Here is an 18,091-nt window from a genome sequence, read left to right as displayed (position 1 = left end):
AAATGGGAGTGTTTTCTTGATTTCAGATTCTTCATCATTAGTGTATAGGAATGCCAGAGATTTCTGTGCATTAATTTTGTATCCTGCTACTTTACCCAATTCATTGATTAGCTCTAGTAGTTTTCTGGTAGCATCTTTAGGATTCTCTATGTATAGTATCATGTCATCTGCAAACAGTGACAGCTTTACTTCTTCTTTTCCGATTTGGATTCCTTTTATTTCCTTTGCTTCTCTGATTGCTGTGGCTAAAACTTCCAAAACTATGTTGAAAATAGTGGTGAGAGTGGGCAACCATGTCTTGTTCCTGATCTTAGTGGAAATGCTTTCAGTTTTTCACCACTGAGGACAATGTTGGCTGTGGGTTTGTCATATATGGCCTTTATTATGTTGAGGAAAGTTCCCTCCATGCCTACTTTCTGCAGGGTTTTTATCATAAATGGGTGTTGAATTTTGTTGAAAGCTGTCTCTGCATCTATTGAGATGATCATATGGTTTTTCTCCTTCAATTTGTTAATATGGTGTATCACGTTGATTGATTTGCGTATATTGAAGAATCCTTGCATTCCTGGAATAAACCCCACTTGATCATGGTGTATGATCCGTTTAATGTACTGTTGGATTCTGTTTGCTAGTATTTTGTTGAGGATTTTTGCATCTATGTCCATCAGTGATATTGGCCTGTAGTTTTCTTTCTTTGTGACATCCTTGTCTGGTTTTGGTATCAGTGTGATGGTGGCCTCGTAGAATGAGTTGGGGAGTGTTCCTCCCTCTGCTATATTTTGGAAGAGTTTGAGAAGGATAGGTGTTAGCTCTTCTCTAAATGTTTGATAGAATTGGCCTGTGAAGCCATCTGGTCCTGGGCTTTTGTTTGTTGGAAGATTTTTAATCACAGTTTCAATTTCAGTGTTTGTGATCGGTCTGTTCATATTTTCTATTTCTTCCTGATTCAGTCTTGGCAGGTTGTGCATTTCTAAGAATTTGTCCATTTCTTCCAGGTTGTCCATTTTATTGGCATAGAGTTGCTTGTAGTAATCTCTCATGATCTTTTTTATTTCTGCAGTGTCAGTTGTTACTTCTCCTTTTTCATTTCTAATTCTATTGATTTGAGTCTTCTCCCTTCTTTTCTTGATGAGTCTGGCTAATGGTTTATCAATATTGTTTATCTTCTCAAAGAACCAGCTTTTAGTTTTATTGATATTTGCTATTGTTTCCTTCATTTCTTTTTCATTTATTTCTGATCTGATTTTTATGATTTCTTTCCTTCTGCTAACTTTGGTGTTTTTTTATTCTTCTTTCTCTAATTGCTTTAGGTGCAAGGTTAGGTTGTTTATTCGAGATGTTTCCTGTTTCTTAAGGTAGGATGTATTGCTGTAAACTTCCCTCTTAGAACTGCTTTTGCTGCATCCCATAGATTTTGGGTCGTCGTGTCTCCATTGTCATTTGTTTCTAGGTATTTTTTGATTTCCTCTTTGATTTCTTCAGTGATCACTTCGTTATTAAGTAGTGTATTGTTTAGCCTCCATGTGTTTGTATTTTTTACAGATCTTTTCCTGTAATTGATATCTAGTCTCATAGCGTTGTGGTCAGAAAAGATACTTGATACAATTTCAATTTTCTTAAATTTACCAGGGCTTGATTTGTGACCCAAGATACGATCTATCCTAGAGAATATTCCATGAGCACTTGAGAAAAATGTGTATTCTGTTGTTTTTGGATGGAATGTCCTATAAATATCAGTTAAGTCCATCTTGTTTAATGTATCATTTAAAGCTTGTGTTTCCTTATTTATTTTCATTTTGGATGATCTGTCCATTGGCGAAAGTGGGGTTTTAAAGTCTCCTACTATGAATGCGTTACTGTCGGTTTCCCCTTTTATGGCTGTTAGTATTTGCCTTATGTATTGAGGTGCTCCTATGTTGGGTGCATAAATATTTACAATTGTTCTATCTTCTTCTTGGATCGATCCCTTGATCACTATGTAGTGTCCTTCTTTGTCTCTTCTAATAGTCTTTATTTTAAAATCTATTTTGTCTGATATGAGAATTGCTAGTCCAGCTTTCTTTTGGTTTCCATTTGCATGAAATATCTTTTTCCATCCCCTCAGTTTTAGTCTGTATGTGTCTCTAGGTCTGAAGTGGGTCTCTTGTAGACAGCAAATATATGGGTCTTGTTTTTGTATCCATTCAGCCAGTCTGTGTCTTTTGGTGGGAGCATTTAATCCATTTACATTTAAGGTAATTATTGATACGTATGTTCCTATTCCCATTTTCTTAATTGTTTTGGGTTCCTTATTGTAGGTCTTTTCCTTCTCTTGTGTTTCTTGCCTAGAGAAGTTCCTTTAGCAGTTGTTGTAGAGCTGGTTTGGTGGTGCTGAACTCTCTCAGCTTTTGCTTGTCTGTAAAGGTTTTAATTTCTCCATCAAATCTGAATGAGATCCTTGCTGGGTAGAGTAATCTTGGTTGCAGGTTTTTCTCCTTCATCACTTTAAATATGTCCTGCCAGTCCCTTCTGGCTTGGAGCGTTTCTGCTGAAAGATCAGCTGTTAACCTTATGGGGATTCCCTTGTGTGTTATTTGTTGTCTTTCCCTTGCTGCTTTTAACATGTTTTCTTTGTATTTAATTTTTGACAGTTTGATTAATATGTGTCTTGGCGTATTTCTCCTTGGATTTATCCTGTATGGGACTCTCTGTGCTTCCTGTACTTGATTAACTATTTCCTTTCCTATATTAGGGAAGTTTTCAACTATAATCTCTTCAAATATTTTCCCAGTCCCTTTCTTTTTCTCTTCTTCTTCTGGAACCCCTGTAATTCGAATGTTAGTGCATTTAATGTTGTCCCAGAGGTCTCTGAGACTGTCCTAAGTACTTTTCATTCTTTTTTTCTTTATTCTGTTCTGCAGTAGTTATTTCCACTATTTTATCTTCCAGGTCACTTATCCGTTCTTCTGCCTCAGTTATTCTGCTATTGATTCCATATAGAGTATTTTTCATTTCATTTATTGTGTTGTTCACCATTGCTTGTTTCATCTTTAGTTCTTCTGGGTCCTTGTTAAATGTTTCTTGTATTTTCTCCATTCTGTTTCCAAGATTTTGGATCATCTTTACTATCATTATTCTGAATTCTTTTTCAGGTAGACTGCCTATTTCCTCTTCATTTGTTAGGTCTGATGGGTGTTTATCTTGCTCCTTCATCTGCTGTGTGTTTTTCTGTTTTCTCATTTTGCTTATCTTACTGTGTTTGGGGTCTCCTTTTTGCAGGCTGCAGGTTCGTAGTTGTCGTTGTTTTTGGTGTCTGTCCCCAGTGGCTAAGGTTGGTTCAGTGGGTTGTGTAGGCTTACTGGTGGAGGGGACTAGTGCCTGTGTTCTGGTGGATGAGGCTGGATCTTGTCTTTCTGGTGGGCAGGTCCACGTCTGGTGGTGTGGTTTGGGGTGTCTGTGGACTTATTATGATCTTAGGCAGCCTCTCTGCTAATGGGTGGGGTTGTGTTCCTGTCTTTCTAGTTGTTTGGCATAAGATGTCCAGCACTGTAGCTTGCTGGTCGTTGAGTGAAGCTGGGTGATGGTGTTGAGATGGAGATCTCTGGGAGATTTTCGCCATTTGATATTATGTGGAGCTGGGATGTCTCTTGTGGAGCTGGGATGTCTCTTGTGGACCAGTGTCCTGAAGTTGGCTCTCCCACGTTAGAGGCACAGCACTGACTCCTGGCTGCAGCACCAAGAGCCTTTCATCCACACGGCTCAGAATAAAAGGGAGAAAAAGTAGAAAGAATTAGTAGAAGTAGAAAGAAAGAAAGAAAGGAGGGAGGGAGGGGGGTAGAAAGGAAGGAAGGAAGGAGGGAAGGAAGGAAAAAAGAGAGAAAGAAGATAAAGTAAAATATAATAAAGTAAGATAAAATATAATAACGTTATTGAAATTAAAAAATTAAGAGAAAAAAAAAAAACGGACGGATAGAACCCTAGGACAAATGTGGAAGCAAAGCTATACAGACAAAATCTCACACAGAAGCATACACATACACACTCACAAAAAGAGGAAAAGGGGAAAAAATCATAAATCTTGCTCTCAAAGTCCACCTCCTCAATTTGGGATAATTCGTTGTCTATTCAGGTATTCCACTGATGCAGGTACATCAAGTTGATTGTGGAGCTTTAATCCGCTGCTTCTGAGGCTGCTGGGAGAGATTTCCCTTTCTCTTCTTTGTTCGCACAGCTCCCGGGGCTCAGCTTTGGATTTGGCCCCGCCTCTTCATGTAGGTCGCCGGAGGGCGTCTGTTCTTCGCTCAGACAGGAAGGGGTTAAAGGAGCAGCTGCTTCGGGGACTCTGCCTCACTCAGGCTGTGGGGGAGGGAGGGGCACGGAGTGCGGGGCGGGCCTGCGGCGGCAGAGGCCGGCGTGGCGTGACGTTGCACCAGCCTGAGGCGCGCCGTGCGTTCTCCCGGGGAAGTTTTCCCTTTATCCCGGGACACTGGCAGTGGCGGGCTGCACAGGCTACCCGGAAGGGAGGTGTGGAGAGTGACCTGTGCTCGCACACAGGCTTCTTGGTGGCGGCAGCAGCAGCTTTAGCGTCTCATGCCTGTCTCTGGGGTCAGCGCTTTTAGCCGCAGCTCGCGGCCGTCCCTGGAGCTCCATTAAGCAGCGTTCTTAATCACCTCCAGGTACGTGGGGGGTTTCTTGCCTTTTGGGAGGTCTGAGGTCTTCTGCCAGCGTTCAGTAGGTGTTCTGTAGGAGTTGTTCCACGTGTAGATGTATTTCTGGTGTATCTGTGGGGAGGAAGGTGATCTCCGCGTCTTACTCTTCCGCCATCTTCCCGGAAGCCCACCCTTTCTTTATTGCCAATTTGGATACCATCTTTTGTGAAGCACCTATTTAAGTCTTTTGCGCAATTTTCTGTTATTTATATTTCTTTGTAAGAATACTTTAAACAGTCAGGATTTAAATCTTATTTCATTTATTTATTTATTTTTAATTTATAATTTTTGGCTGCGTTGAATCTTCGTTGCTGCGCGCGGGCTTTCTCTAGTTGCGGCGAGCGTAGGCTACTCTTCGTTGCAGTGCGAGGGCTTCTCATTGTGGTGGCTTCTCTTGCTGTGGAGCAAGGGCTCTAGTCGTGCAGACTTAAGTAGTTGTGGCTCTCGGGCTCTAGAGCCCAGGCTCAGTAGTTGTGGCATGCATGCTTGGTTGCTCCATGTCATGTGAGATCTTCCCGGACCAGGGCTTGAACCTGTGTCACCTGCATTGGCAGGTGGATTCTTAACCACTGTGCCGCCAGGGGAGTTCGGATTTAAATCTTTTGACAATTATGTTTTGCAGATATATTCTCCCACTTGTATTTTTGCATTTTATTTACTTAATGTCAATTTTTGATATACAGAATTTCCTAATTTTAATACAGTCAAAATTTATAAATATTCTTCTTTAGGGTTAGTGGTTTAAGCACCTATTCAAGAAATCCTGGCTATCCCACAAGAGAATAAATATGTTCTCCTATGAAGCTTCTAGAACTTTGAAATTTTACTTTTCACATTTGGATCTATAATCTAATAGGAATTGATTTTTGCTTATGGTGTGACGTAGGGGGTCAAGATTAATGTTTTCTTCCATGTGGATATCCAGTTGATCCTATACTTAACCTACTTTGCTTGCTAATAGCAGTGGATTGATAACAGTGGTGATAATGAGAATTTTCAGGATAATACTCAGGAAACCATATCACAATAAAATAAAACTAAAATAAAATCTAGCAAACAGTAAAGACTGGGTGGTTGGCTATGAATGGAGGACATTTGGGGACATATATTAACATACCTTCAAAATTATTCCCCATGTGGCTGGGAAAGGACATAGGATCTCTTTCTGAAGAATAACCTGACTTTAATTCATCATACTTGGTATCCCTGTGAGCATAACATTACACAGGTATTCAGAATTTATAACCATACATAGTCTCATTCCTTCCCTGCAATTTGCTCTTTTACACTATAGGATATCCTTTACTTCAATCTAAGGTTAATACTCTATTGCCAAGCTTTATGCAGAATCAAACAATTTATCATTCTTTGTACCCTATTGTGAGAGATGAAGGAAAAAAACTTCTACAAAACTGCACAAAGAAAAGAATTTTAAATTCTATTTTGCTTATTAGTTCAAGAGAGTGTATCCACTATTCTTTTTTATTGAATTTGGAATTGCTATGGTGTAATACATTAAAATTCCCCAGTGTATTATTAGAACAGTCTATTAAATTATGTTTCTAAGAGATGTATCCATGTCTTTTCATATGAATATTATGTAAAACTATGGTTACATATTTCATTTGCTCACTATAGTGTGACTTGCAGGGGTACAGTTTGTCTCTGAGCATTTAAAAACTAGTTACAGGCTAGTGGATCAGATCAGGGAACAAAAGAGTTGAGAGTTGATAAATTGTTGCTTTTTATTGAGGATAATAAATGTGAATGCATGTTTTGAATATCTTCATGACTCTTGCATATCAAGGGGCTAGAGGAAGCTTACACAGAATTTATTTATTTTAAATTTATTTATTTTTGGCTGTGTTGGGTCTTCGTTGCTGCGTGCGGACTTTCTCTAGTTGCGGCGAGTGGGGGCTACTCTTCGTTGCGGTGTGTGGGCTTCTCACTGCGGTGGCTTCTCTTGTTGCGGAGCATGGGCTCAGTAGTTGTGGCGCATAGGCTTAGTTGCTCCGTGGCATGTGGGATCTTCCCGGACCAGGGCTTGAACCCGTGTCCCCTGCGTTGGCAGGCAGATTCTTAACCACTGTGCCACAGGGAAGCCCAGCTTACATAGAACTTAAAGTGAGAACTTTTGACTGTCCATGGTAGGGGATCCCTTTCCTGAAGGGGGGATCCTTCAGGAAGGAGTTGACATGTGGGTGTGTGGTGCTTTGTCACAGAGTGAGAGGGGTTGGGAAGCCCCAGTTCAGGGGCATGGAATTTTAGCCCTACTTTAAGTTAAGTTGAGCTACATGTGATAAGAAAAAGTGATCTGTAGCTTTTCCCATCAAAAAGAATCTTTGGTGACTTTAAGAAATCTACTCACCTGGTCAGAATTCGGGCATTAATTCCCAGAAAGACTAAAAAGGAGCTTGCAAAGGAAGTGGGAGAATTAAAAAAGAGGGAGGTTCTTCTTTCTCAAGAGGTCTGAGGAGCCATGTCTCTGTTGAATGGCATGTGTTGAATTTGATTCAGTGTTTTTGCTGTCTTTCCTGGAGCAGACATCAACATGGAGTGTAAAATTAGGGATGACATTGATCTTGGACTTGGTTCATGTATGTATCAACCACAAACTCCATGCCCCACCACATCTGCCAAATGAAAAATCAAAAATTAACTCTGTTCAGCAAGTCTTCTCTAAAATCTGTGATCTGTAATTTTATCTGGGCAATGAAAAATTCAACTGTTTGCTTCTTTTAAAGTCATATTCTATTAGAGCTTTATTTTACCTTCCAAAATTCTTACCTTGATCACATTTCTTTTCATATCTGTGGCTCTTTCCCCAGCTGACTTTCCAATTCATTAAAAACAAAAGCCCCAAGAGTCCTATATATCTCCCAAATGTGCCTTTGCGCCCCCTCCCCCTTTATTTGCTTAATTTAAATTTATCTTACTTTTCAACATGACATACAACTCTAGGTACATCTGTTTTCATACAGAATTGTGATCTGACAGATATTTACCGTAGGGTTAAGTTTTGCAGTTGTTCTTTCGACTATGTCTTTGCTTCATTGTACCTTGACATGCAGCCTTGAATTCTTCTGCTAGCATTTCACATGTAGTTATTTTAGTTGTCTCTGAAATATTATGCCTGGAGTGAACATACCTTAGCCTCGTGGAATAATATACAAATATGTTTTTTGAGGTCCATGCCTAATAAAACTGCAACTGTCTATTCATTGGGGGAAGAAAGGAACTACAGCTCTTGAATAAGAGCAAAGTGATAAAATTATTATTATTTAGGGATGAAATGAGCTACAGGTGCAGAATATACTAAAATAATTTTTGTTACCTGCGTTCAAAATGCAGTTCTGCTGACAGAGTCTTTAGACAATGTTTGCAGGGCAGCGAACTTCTGTTCTCTCTGAGAATCGGAGAGAAAAAAATTAGGAACCTTGGACCTTTCTACTGCTGTCTCCCTAAATGAGTCCTCTGTATACATAAAGACATTTTACAAGGACACTGAGTGTGAGTTTCACTGGAGAACCACGGAATCAATTACCAATGGAATATATTTAGTTGTAGTCATATGTCTAAGAAGGAGCAGTCATGTAATTGAGTAATAATAGCAATATCTTTCCCAGGGAACATTCAAATCAAACAATAAACAGAGCTTCTGTAGGTTTCTCTATGCTTTTCTTCTGGCTGTTAGATTTAGGAAGTTTTTGCTGTGTGCGGACATAGGGCTGATGCACGTTTCAAAGCTTCCAAAGGATTAAAAAACATAATTTCCAAGCAGTTATGAGGAAGCCTGTTGTCTCCACTGCTCAACTTTGAAGGACAAAAGTTACTTCTTAGAGAGAGACGGGGACACCCACCTGCTCAGCATCCTTTTGCCTCAGAGCACAGCTCATGAAGATGTGCTTTGGGGCCTGTCCCGCTGGGGTCTGTCCTGCTGGGTAATCTAGACTCACTGGGTGGTATCTGGGGGCACCATATTAGAGGTTTGACTGACCACAGGAGCTGGGACTGTTCTCTCAGCCAAGCTTGCCAGTGAGCACAAATACCTGTTTCTGGAAGGAACACCAGGGAGAATTGCTTGCTTGATTTGAAGGTACCACTTCCCAGTGAGCAACTGAGCATTTCTCTGAAATATTTTGCTCACTTCTTAGCTTTTGCTTCCCCTTTACCTCATTTGCCACCTCTTAAAATAGGCTAGATGAAAATTTTAACTTCTCTGTAAAGATATTTTCTCCAAGCCCTTCAGCTAGGAATATTTTCTCTCATTTCTAAATTCATATAACATTAAAAAAATATTTTTCCTAGTGGCCCTTATGATGTTCTGTCTACTTGAGGACTCCTGGGTATCCTTCAAAACCCATATCAAATATCCCCTCACAATTAGGCCTTTACTTACCCTCCTGTGTTTCCATTTCATTTCCATATGCCCTGTTATAGATCTTAAGATGCTAAACAGTGAAATGTATTTCCTTTTGTATTCCAGGCCCCAGCTCATTGCCCAGAGAGCAAACATTTTTGAGGTCATCGTCGTCTCTTCCCCTTATTAGAAAATAAACCCCTTAAACTTAAGCTTGTGGAATGAACTTCCATTTGGTTATTAGCAAAACTGACCATTTATACTACGTGTGCTCAGTTCCATTCTACTCTGCCTCTCCTTTGGTGTTCATCCTCTCACAGATGGAAGATCCTGCAGGGTGTGTTTCCCAAGCTCCCACATAAACTGGCTTCCATTTGGTTTGGCCAATGGGAGATACTGATGGGAGGTATAAGGTGGGAGAGAAGGAGAAATCAAGGGAATTTCCCCTCCACTCTCTACCTTGGGAACCCTCTTCACCAGAAACTGTGCCTTGTCTGTGGCTCTAGTTGCTGGTGGAGTCCAGCTTCTGCCATGAGACTGAAAGGTCCTCGTAGACCCAGCATCTACCAGATGAGCCCAGTTCCTGGGATACAGTAGCACTGCTTCTGTTCCAGAAGCTGAAGAATAGCAGAGGATTCCTGCTGTAGATAATTTCTGGGTTCCCTCACTATCCCCTTTTGGCTTCTTATTTTCTCCTTTACCTGTGGGACCAGTTCTCCATTTTAGAATTACCTAGAGTGGTTATTCTTTTTCTAACTATACCCTGGCTAAATCACCAATCCTTGTTTTTCTCAGGCTTATCTTGGCCTTCGACTAAAATTTATTGGGGTTTTTTGTTTTTTTTCTTTTCTTTTAATTTTGGCCATGCCGCGTGGCTTGTGGAATCTCAGTTCCCCAACCAGGGATTGAACCCAGGCCACGGCAGTGAAAGTGCTGAATCCTAACCATTAGACCACCAGGGAACTCCTTTTTTAAAAATATATATTGTTTATCTGCTCTCTTTTGAGCATTGTGATAGGAGGCGGAAAGATAAATAAGCATCTTCAAGGGGCAGATATTTCAATGAGGGAAACAGATATGTTTTCTTGGTGTGTGTATAAAGAAGAAATCTGAAAGCAATGAATTCTGAATAGTGGAATCTGCTAAGACTTCATAGAGATGAGCCTTGAAAGATGAGTAGAATTTTGACAAGTTAAGACTCAAGGAGGGGAGGAAATGGTAACGGTGGCTCTTTGTAGAAGAACTGTATAGGTAAAGGAAGAGCTACATGGAGGTGCCTGGTGTGTTTGGGGGCAATGTGAGTGGTCTGGTGTAGCTGGAGGGTAGGATATTAAGAAGTTATATTGGGAGACAAGGATAATGGGTGTGGCTATACACGGATGACTCTTCAAGTTACATCTGCAGCTCACACCTTCCCCTTAAGTTCCAGATCCACATCTCCGCCTGCATACTGGACATTTCCATCTCACACTCAACATGTCCAATACTGAAATCATCTGCCCACATGATCATCCCACATGCCCTCCAGCCTTGTCCTCTTCCAGTCCCTGCATCACTCTGAGGCAGCACGATCCTTCCAGAATGCAGGTCTGACCATGTTCTGTCCCTTCTGTGGCCCATCAGTGGTTCCCACTGCTCTCAGGTGAGTCCAGATCCCTTAGCATGAGTCACAAGACCTTTCAGGAATTGGCTCCTGCTTGCCTTTCCAGTTTTAGGTCTTACCACTCTTTCCCTTGAAATCTCCCGTACAACCTTAGTAAATCCTTTGCAGTTACCAAAAATGATAATGCTCTTGACCTTTGTTCAAAACTGTGTGCTCTGTCTTGAATTCTCAACTGCCTTCCCTCTGGTCAAGTGATCAGCTTTTCTGATGCATTGGGAACAAGTTCAGGTGTCATCAGTGAGTTGATCTGGATGCTCCTCCTATGTGTTCTGGAGCACACGGCTTATGCCACTCATAGCACTTCTCACACTGTATTATAATTTCCTGTCTACTCTATTAGCGTGTAAGAAACTCAAAGACAGAGGCTACATCTCATTCATGATTGGATTTCCAGTGCCTAGCCCAGGACATGTCACTCAGTAGAGTTGAATACGTATTTGTAGAGTGAACGAATGAATTGAATGAAAGGTGGGCTGGGCTCAGGTTGTGGATAATCCTGAAAAAATCAATCAGCATATTTTCACTTTCCTTGGTGTACAACAGGGAACTATTTATTGTTTTTTTGTTTGTTTTTGTTTTTTTGAGGAGGGAGGCAATTCCATCAGAACCATTCTTTGGCAGATTAGCTCTAGAATGAGTGCCAAGATTGGGTGGGGTGGAAGAGGGTAAAGTCAGAAGAACTAGGTATAAGCCATTGTATGGTACAGGTGAGAGATAATGCACTGAAGTTCAGCGGGGCTGATGGGAACATTCAGAAATACAATCAGTGAGAAAGGGTCACAAATGATATAAAGAAGTGGGAAGAATCAAGGTGATGTGGAGATTTCTAGGCTGCTTGAGTGCGTAAATGATGGTGCTTCTTTCCCATGACAGAGGAAGACAGAGTATGAGGAAGCTCTAGCTGCTCAGCTGTAAGGATCAAGCAGGCTGATGCTCAGCTGGGATGGCTCTAGGGTTATGGATACATTGAAATACTGAAATATTTCCATGGCAAATAGCTTCCATCACAAGTCCCATGCCATTGAAACCCCCCAACCATCATCACCTCCTCTGGGTCCCTTGATCCACTCATAATTTATTAATAGATGGAAGTGGTGGCTCCATCGCTGTAACAGGAATCAGTTCTGGTTGGGAAGTGCCCATGCTATAACAGTTTTTAAATATTTTGAGTATCACCCTTGCAACCATGGTTGAAGTAAGAAAAGAAAAAAAAGAAAACATAGAAATGTATGTCTTAGAAGGATATTGAGGTGTCTTAGTCAGCTTGGTCTGCCATAAAAAGGCCCACGGACTGGGTGGCTTAAGCAACAGAATTTTACTTTCTCACCATTCTGGAGGCCCGAAGTCCAAGCTCAAGATGTTGGCAGGGTTGGTTTCTTCTGAGGCCTCTCTCATTGACTTATAGATGGTCACCTTCTTCCTGTATCCTCACGTGGTCGTCCCTCTGTGTCTGTCTGTGTCCTAATCTCCTCTTCTCGTAAGGACATGTCATGATGGATTAGGGCCCACCTCAGTGACCTCATTTAATCTTAATTAACTCTGTAAACACCTCATTTCCAAATAAAGTCACATTCTGAGTTACTGGGGGGTTAGGACTTCAACATATAGCTTTGGGGAGGGGCACAATTTAGCCCATAACAGGATGCAAAAGACTAGAACATAAATTCAAACCACATGGGCAAAAACAGGTTCAAAAACAAAATGCAGCATCAGAAAAGTTGAGAAGGTGGGTATGAGGAAGGTGGCCAGGAGGAGTTTAGGAGCTAGAGTACCACGTGGAGGAGTTCGATAGACCCCCAATGTTTTCCTTGACTGTAGGGGGTCAAGAACTATTTGAATACAGAGCGATGGAGATGCTGGTCTAGTGGCTCTGGATTCTACCAAGAGGAAGGTGCCTTCAGGACTTGGCACTTAATTTCCAGGAAACTGTTGGGGGTCAGGGTTTGAGCTGAGAAGGGAGGTCTTCTCTCGAGCACAGAGGTACAAGTTAGCCACATTCAGATGCTGCTGGATCCTGCCTCCACCCCCAACAGTCTGGGGGTCCGTCTCGGGAAATTGGACCACTTCTGGCTTGCTCCAGGGGCTCTCGTCAGCTGCCGTAAACATTATGCTTAGTGGGGACCCACTGCCTGTCAATTAATGTCATCCTGAAATAACAAGCTAGGGCTTCCTGTGAGTCAGCCATCTCCCTCCACTTAGAGATGCTGCCTGAAGGGTCTAAATTCAGAACTGTTATTCCTTCCTGGTGTCCGGGGCATGAGGAACTCAAGCCCTCCCATTTCCCCTCATTGTTGCTGGCAGAGTAATGCCATGAAGATTTCCCTTTTAACTTAGCAATGTCTTATTTGACAAGCATCTAGATCACCCTCACTCACCCTTGTTTTCTTGAGCAGAAGAGGGAAAACAAGAGATCAAGCATTGATGCTTCAGCCCTGTGGAAAAGTGGCAAAGATTACACTATGTTATATTTAGATCCACAATTTGCCTGAGGAAGATAATTGGGAAATTACATTGCCTGGTTGGACAGTCAGCAGTCCTTCTGTTTCTGTCTGGTCATGCAGTCTCGTAAATGTTCAGGGCTTCTATACCTTCAGGCACTTATGATTAATTTAAAAAATTGGAAGATTCTGTGCATAAACTGCCTGAAATTTTGAGATAAGTCAAAAGGGGAAGGGAAAGGGGAGTTTCTTGAAGTAATTGGTTGTTACGTTTTCCACATTGCCTTTCTTTTCTTTTTAAAACATCTTTATTGGAGTATGATTGCTTTACAACGGTGTGTTAGTTTCTGCTGTATAACAAAGTGAATCAGCTATACGTATACATATATCCCCATATCCCCTCCCTCCTGCATCTCCCACATTGCCTTTCTAACCTACTCTGTTGAAAGAGTTAAGTTTTCGGATCGTAGAAGTCCACGGCTATGAACGTTATTTCAGATAAAGAGACATGATAAGTCTCCATCGCACCCAGAGGGATTCGTGGGAGGTCAGCAGCCTCCATCCTGCCCCACTGTGGCTGGGGGGGGGAAGACGGCAGAGAAGACAGGACTTGCCCTCAGCACACCTGAAGTTGTACAGGGAAGTGTTAGTTGGAATTTTTCAGTATTAGATTTTCTGGGGACTCCATTCAGCCAACCCTTTGAAAAAGGGAATAAATCCTTTCTGTATAGGAGCAAACTGGAAAAGAAATGTCTTCTCAAGTAAGGTCATTTCTGAAATTGAGGAACATGAATATAAAGTATATTAGTCTGCTCAGGCTGCTGTAACAAGGTACCACAGATTAGGTGGCTTAACCCACAGAAATTAATTTCCTTGTGATTCTGGAGGTTGGAAGTGTAAGGTCACGGTGTCCGTAGGGTTGATTTCTTCGGAGTCCTCTCTTCTTGGCATGAGGATGGCCATCTTCTCCCTGTGTCTTCACATGGTCCCGCCTCTGCACTTGTCTGGGTCCTAATCTCTTCTTATAAGGATGCCAGTCCTGTTGGGTTAGGGCCCACCTTCATGATCTCATTTGACCCTAATTACCTCTTTAAAGACCCTGTCTCCAAATTCAGTCACATTCTGAAGTCCTTGGGGTTAGGCCTTTAACATGTGAATTTTGGGGACACAGTTCAGCCCATAAGAGATGTGTATCTTATTTTCCAAAATAAAATTACAGATGCTTTTACTCTTATTCCTTCTTCCTTTTTCACATCTCTGAATTTCCTGTGTCAGCTTAGATGATAGTAATTCAAATTGTCAGCTCTCTCTGTCTCTCTGTCTTTCTCTGTCTCTCTCTGTCTCTCTCTGTCTCTCTCTCTCTCTCACACACACACACACACACATTATTTCCTTCTTCCAAACCATTTTCTTGTTAAGAAGCAAAAATGCATTCTTCTTTCATATACAGCTTCCTACCCATTTCTCAATGGGTGCTGGCACCAAAGGCAGCCATCTATTCGCTCAAGGCTGACTAAAGCTAAATCTCAATAAGTTCCATGAAAGATCTCTTTTACTATCTCCCTTAAGACATCTCACAGCAGACCCAGGGGTAAGCTGTGGCCCGCCATCAGAGATAGAGACGGCCAGATTACAGGTTGCTGAAAGAGCCAAGGGTCTGTTCCGTACAAGATGCTTCTGTTCCTCCTTCCTCTGAAGCTGTATTAATTAGAGGAAAACATTTACTGGCTGTTCAGATTTTCTTGCTGTCATTTCATGCCTATTCTTGCAGATACATAGAGTCATGCCTTTACTCTGCTGCTGATGTGGAAGCTGAGCTGATGATCAGGACCTAGTGCTCCGTTTGACAAATGGTGACATATATTTTAGAGTTGTCTGTCCATAGGTGGTAGTTGAAGCATGAACATCTATATAAGGTCCCCCCAGGAGAACATTTGGAAAGAGAACCTAGGAAAGATGCCTGGGGAACATCCACATTTCAGATTCAGAAAAGGAGCCTACAAAGAGAGAGGAAAGCATAAGTCAGAGAGGTGAGAGGAAAACCAGGAGAGAGAGGCACCATGGAATCCCGGGTAAGGACGAGTTTCAAGCAGCAGTGGCCGGGGCTGCTGAGAAGTCTATGATTCTTGAGTAGCTAGGACCAGGTGCCGACTTCTGGAATGCTCTGTCTAACTTCCTCTGGATTCATTGCCAAGGGCTTTCCTGGGGGTCCCACCTGGGGACGGAGCTTTCCCTCTCTGCTTTCATCCAGTGGTTGGCTTGGAGGAAGGGTAGAGTTTGCAGGCATGCTGGTCATCTCTTGAGCACCATTCCAACTCCTCTAGGTCTCATCTTTTATTGTGGCGACTGTGGGGCAAGCTGTTGTGCACAGTTCCAGCCACCTTCCAGCAGGTGAGCCTGACAGCACTTACCATGCGACTAAGCAACCTGACTCTCGCTTTGCACCTTGGACTTCGCCATTGTCCTGGCACGTGGTGGGGCCACTAGGACCTGCTCCGTGCACGCTGAGTTAACTCAGTGCAGCGGGGGGATGTCCGGGTGCGGTAGCCGTTGTGTGAGCGGTGGGGTGGGGGGATGAGCAGCCAATGGATAAACACATCCTCTTTTATTCCCCTGGGACAAGGGTTGTGTAGAATGGAACAGCTCATTGCCTACAGTGGCAGCCGACTCCAACTCTATAAAGACGTCTCCCTGTGGACTCGGCCCTTCTCTGCTTTGCTTGGTCTCCTCTGACTGCTTGGATCACTTCCCCAGTACAGTCCTTGCGCTCAGCTCTGGGGGAAACTGAGGCTGAGAGAGTCAGCCTGGGAAGAGCCGGGTGACTCAAGTCAGGCAGCAATAAAGATAAGAGGTGGGGTGATAAGAGGGGTGCTGATAATCCTTGGTACCCAGTGGCTTCCTGCTACTACCGTTCTCACCTGTGTTGAGTGAGGTGTGCTGCTGGTGGAAGATGACTTAGGTGAGGGGTCGGCAAACTATGACCTGTGGCCTGTTTTTGTATGTAAGAATGGATTTCTTTCACACTTTTAAAGGGTAATGAAAAATAAAGAATATGCTACAGAGAGTGTATGTGGCCCATGAAACCTAAAATATTTACTATCTTGTCTTTACAGCCAGAGCTTGCCGGCCTCTGGCTTAGGTGACTGAGAGCCACTTGAACAATGAGAAAGTGAGAAATGGCCACGAAAGCTAAGATGCTGTGATGTTACCAATGAACATGAACAGCACTCACAGGGTATAAACAATAATGAGACAAGGCCACTCCATGGCTGTAGTAGAACAAGACAGAGAGAAGACCATTCTAGAATGGTACGGGGACAAGATGGAGACAAGGACACTAGCAATTCTCCCCAAATAACTAAACATTCCACTCTTCCAACTAACATGAAAGACTATCACTTCTTACTGACTTACTCTATCCCACCTTCAAACCTCCTGCCTCCTAGTTAAAATTACCAAGGTGACCAGTACCCATTCTGATGGGTGAATTGTGTACCCATCCTGATTTAGTCTTTGCCCATTTAGTCTTGAACTGCCCTTGCTTCCTTAAACTCTCTGTAGAATCACCCAGCACAGGGGCAAATACTGTAAGAAGCCGCTCTCATTTCCCTATGACTAAGATATCCCATGGGTCTGCGGAAATAAGCAAGACCATCCAATTGAGAACAAGAAAGGACTGTCTACCCAGAACTTGCTCTGGGAAGGGAGTCAGCCACCATCACTGGTGTTTGGCAGACCCAGTGGGAAGTAGGGAACGGGAGGCTTTATTGAGAATAACAAGAGAAAGCTTCGAGAATGCCCAGACGGGCGCCTGGGGAAGCTGTAGGCGGGATAACTAGAAGTGGGCATGCATGTGATTGGTTAGGGGAGCATATTTGGCTTTCTCTGCTTGGTCCTGACTTGGAAGCGTGGGCAAAAATTAAGTAAGCTGCTAGCTATTAATCAAGTCCTTGTCGTTCCGCTTCAGGGGCTGCGGTTTGTCTTCCTGGGCTGGTTGCTGGAGGGTGTGGGTCAGTTCTACTGCAGTATGTGGTCTGGCCGTCATCTGTCCGTGTATTCAGCTCAGTTCTCTGCTGTGCGTCCCCCTTGCTGCCATGAGCTAAATGAACTTGGAGGTGGGTTTTCCCTGGAGCCTCCAGATGGGACTTCAGCTCTGCCAGCACCTTGGTTTGGACCTGTGAGACCCAGCAGAGAACCCAGTTGAGACCACCCAGACTTGTGACCCACAGAGCTAGAAGATGATCAGTGGGTTATGTTTTAAGCTGCTAAGTTTCAGCTAATTCATTGACTGCAGGTGATCCCTGGTGGTCATTGGTGACCGGGCTTTGACAGCTGTATGAGGGCAATGACAGCTGTAAGAATCACAGAGTCAGCTGGGTTTAAGTTCACTGAAGCCTTAATAAAAGAAAATGATACCCTTGGATCAGCCAGCTGTCAACTCCAGGCTTGCTGTGAAAGCCAGAGGCCTCTAGGGAGGGCTTAAGGAACCCATGATCTCCCACAGCCAAGGGCAGACTGGAGATCTATGAAGACCTGGCCTGAGGCCAGTGCTCCTCAGGATGATGCCTGTTCTCCTGGGGGCCTGCCCTGCCACCCCTGATCATCTCCACACCAGTGACCAGCATCAGAACCCAGAGCCCTGCCTGCCCTGCAGACACAGGGATGGAGCAGATCCTGGTCACCGTTCATCCGGGAGTTCTGTTCCTTTTAAGTCTGCATCAGCTACTGTTGCAAAACAGCTGAATTCTGCCTTTTCTTTCACTAACTTAAAATGTATTATTAGAGCAGGGATCTGCAAGTTTTTTTCTGTAAAGGGCCAGATAGTAAATATTTTCATCTTGGTGGCCTCGCCTCAACTCTGCCACTGCAGCAGCCCCAGGCAACACGTACATGAATGGGCGTGGCTGTGTTCCAATAAAACTGTATTTACAAAAGCAGACAG

At 43.0% G+C, this 18,091-nt stretch overlaps 1 long non-coding RNA gene across 1 annotated transcript in view; it reads left to right on the top strand.

Moving 5' to 3' along the window:
- The window catches only part of LOC149746817 (uncharacterized), a 217,372-nt gene that overhangs the window by 178,429 nt on the left and 20,852 nt on the right, over window positions 1–18,091 (top strand). The gene's annotated exons all lie outside the window — the stretch shown is intronic.

The sequence above is a fragment of the Delphinapterus leucas genome, chromosome 18 (genome assembly GCF_059928025.1).
Source record: "Delphinapterus leucas isolate spDelLeu-1000000601 "Yukka" chromosome 18, BTC_Dleu_Yukka2, whole genome shotgun sequence".
NCBI classification, from domain to species: domain Eukaryota; kingdom Metazoa; phylum Chordata; class Mammalia; order Artiodactyla; family Monodontidae; genus Delphinapterus; species Delphinapterus leucas.
The sequence above is the reverse complement of the archived record's forward strand: the minus strand, read 5'-3'. Positions and strand labels throughout refer to the sequence as shown.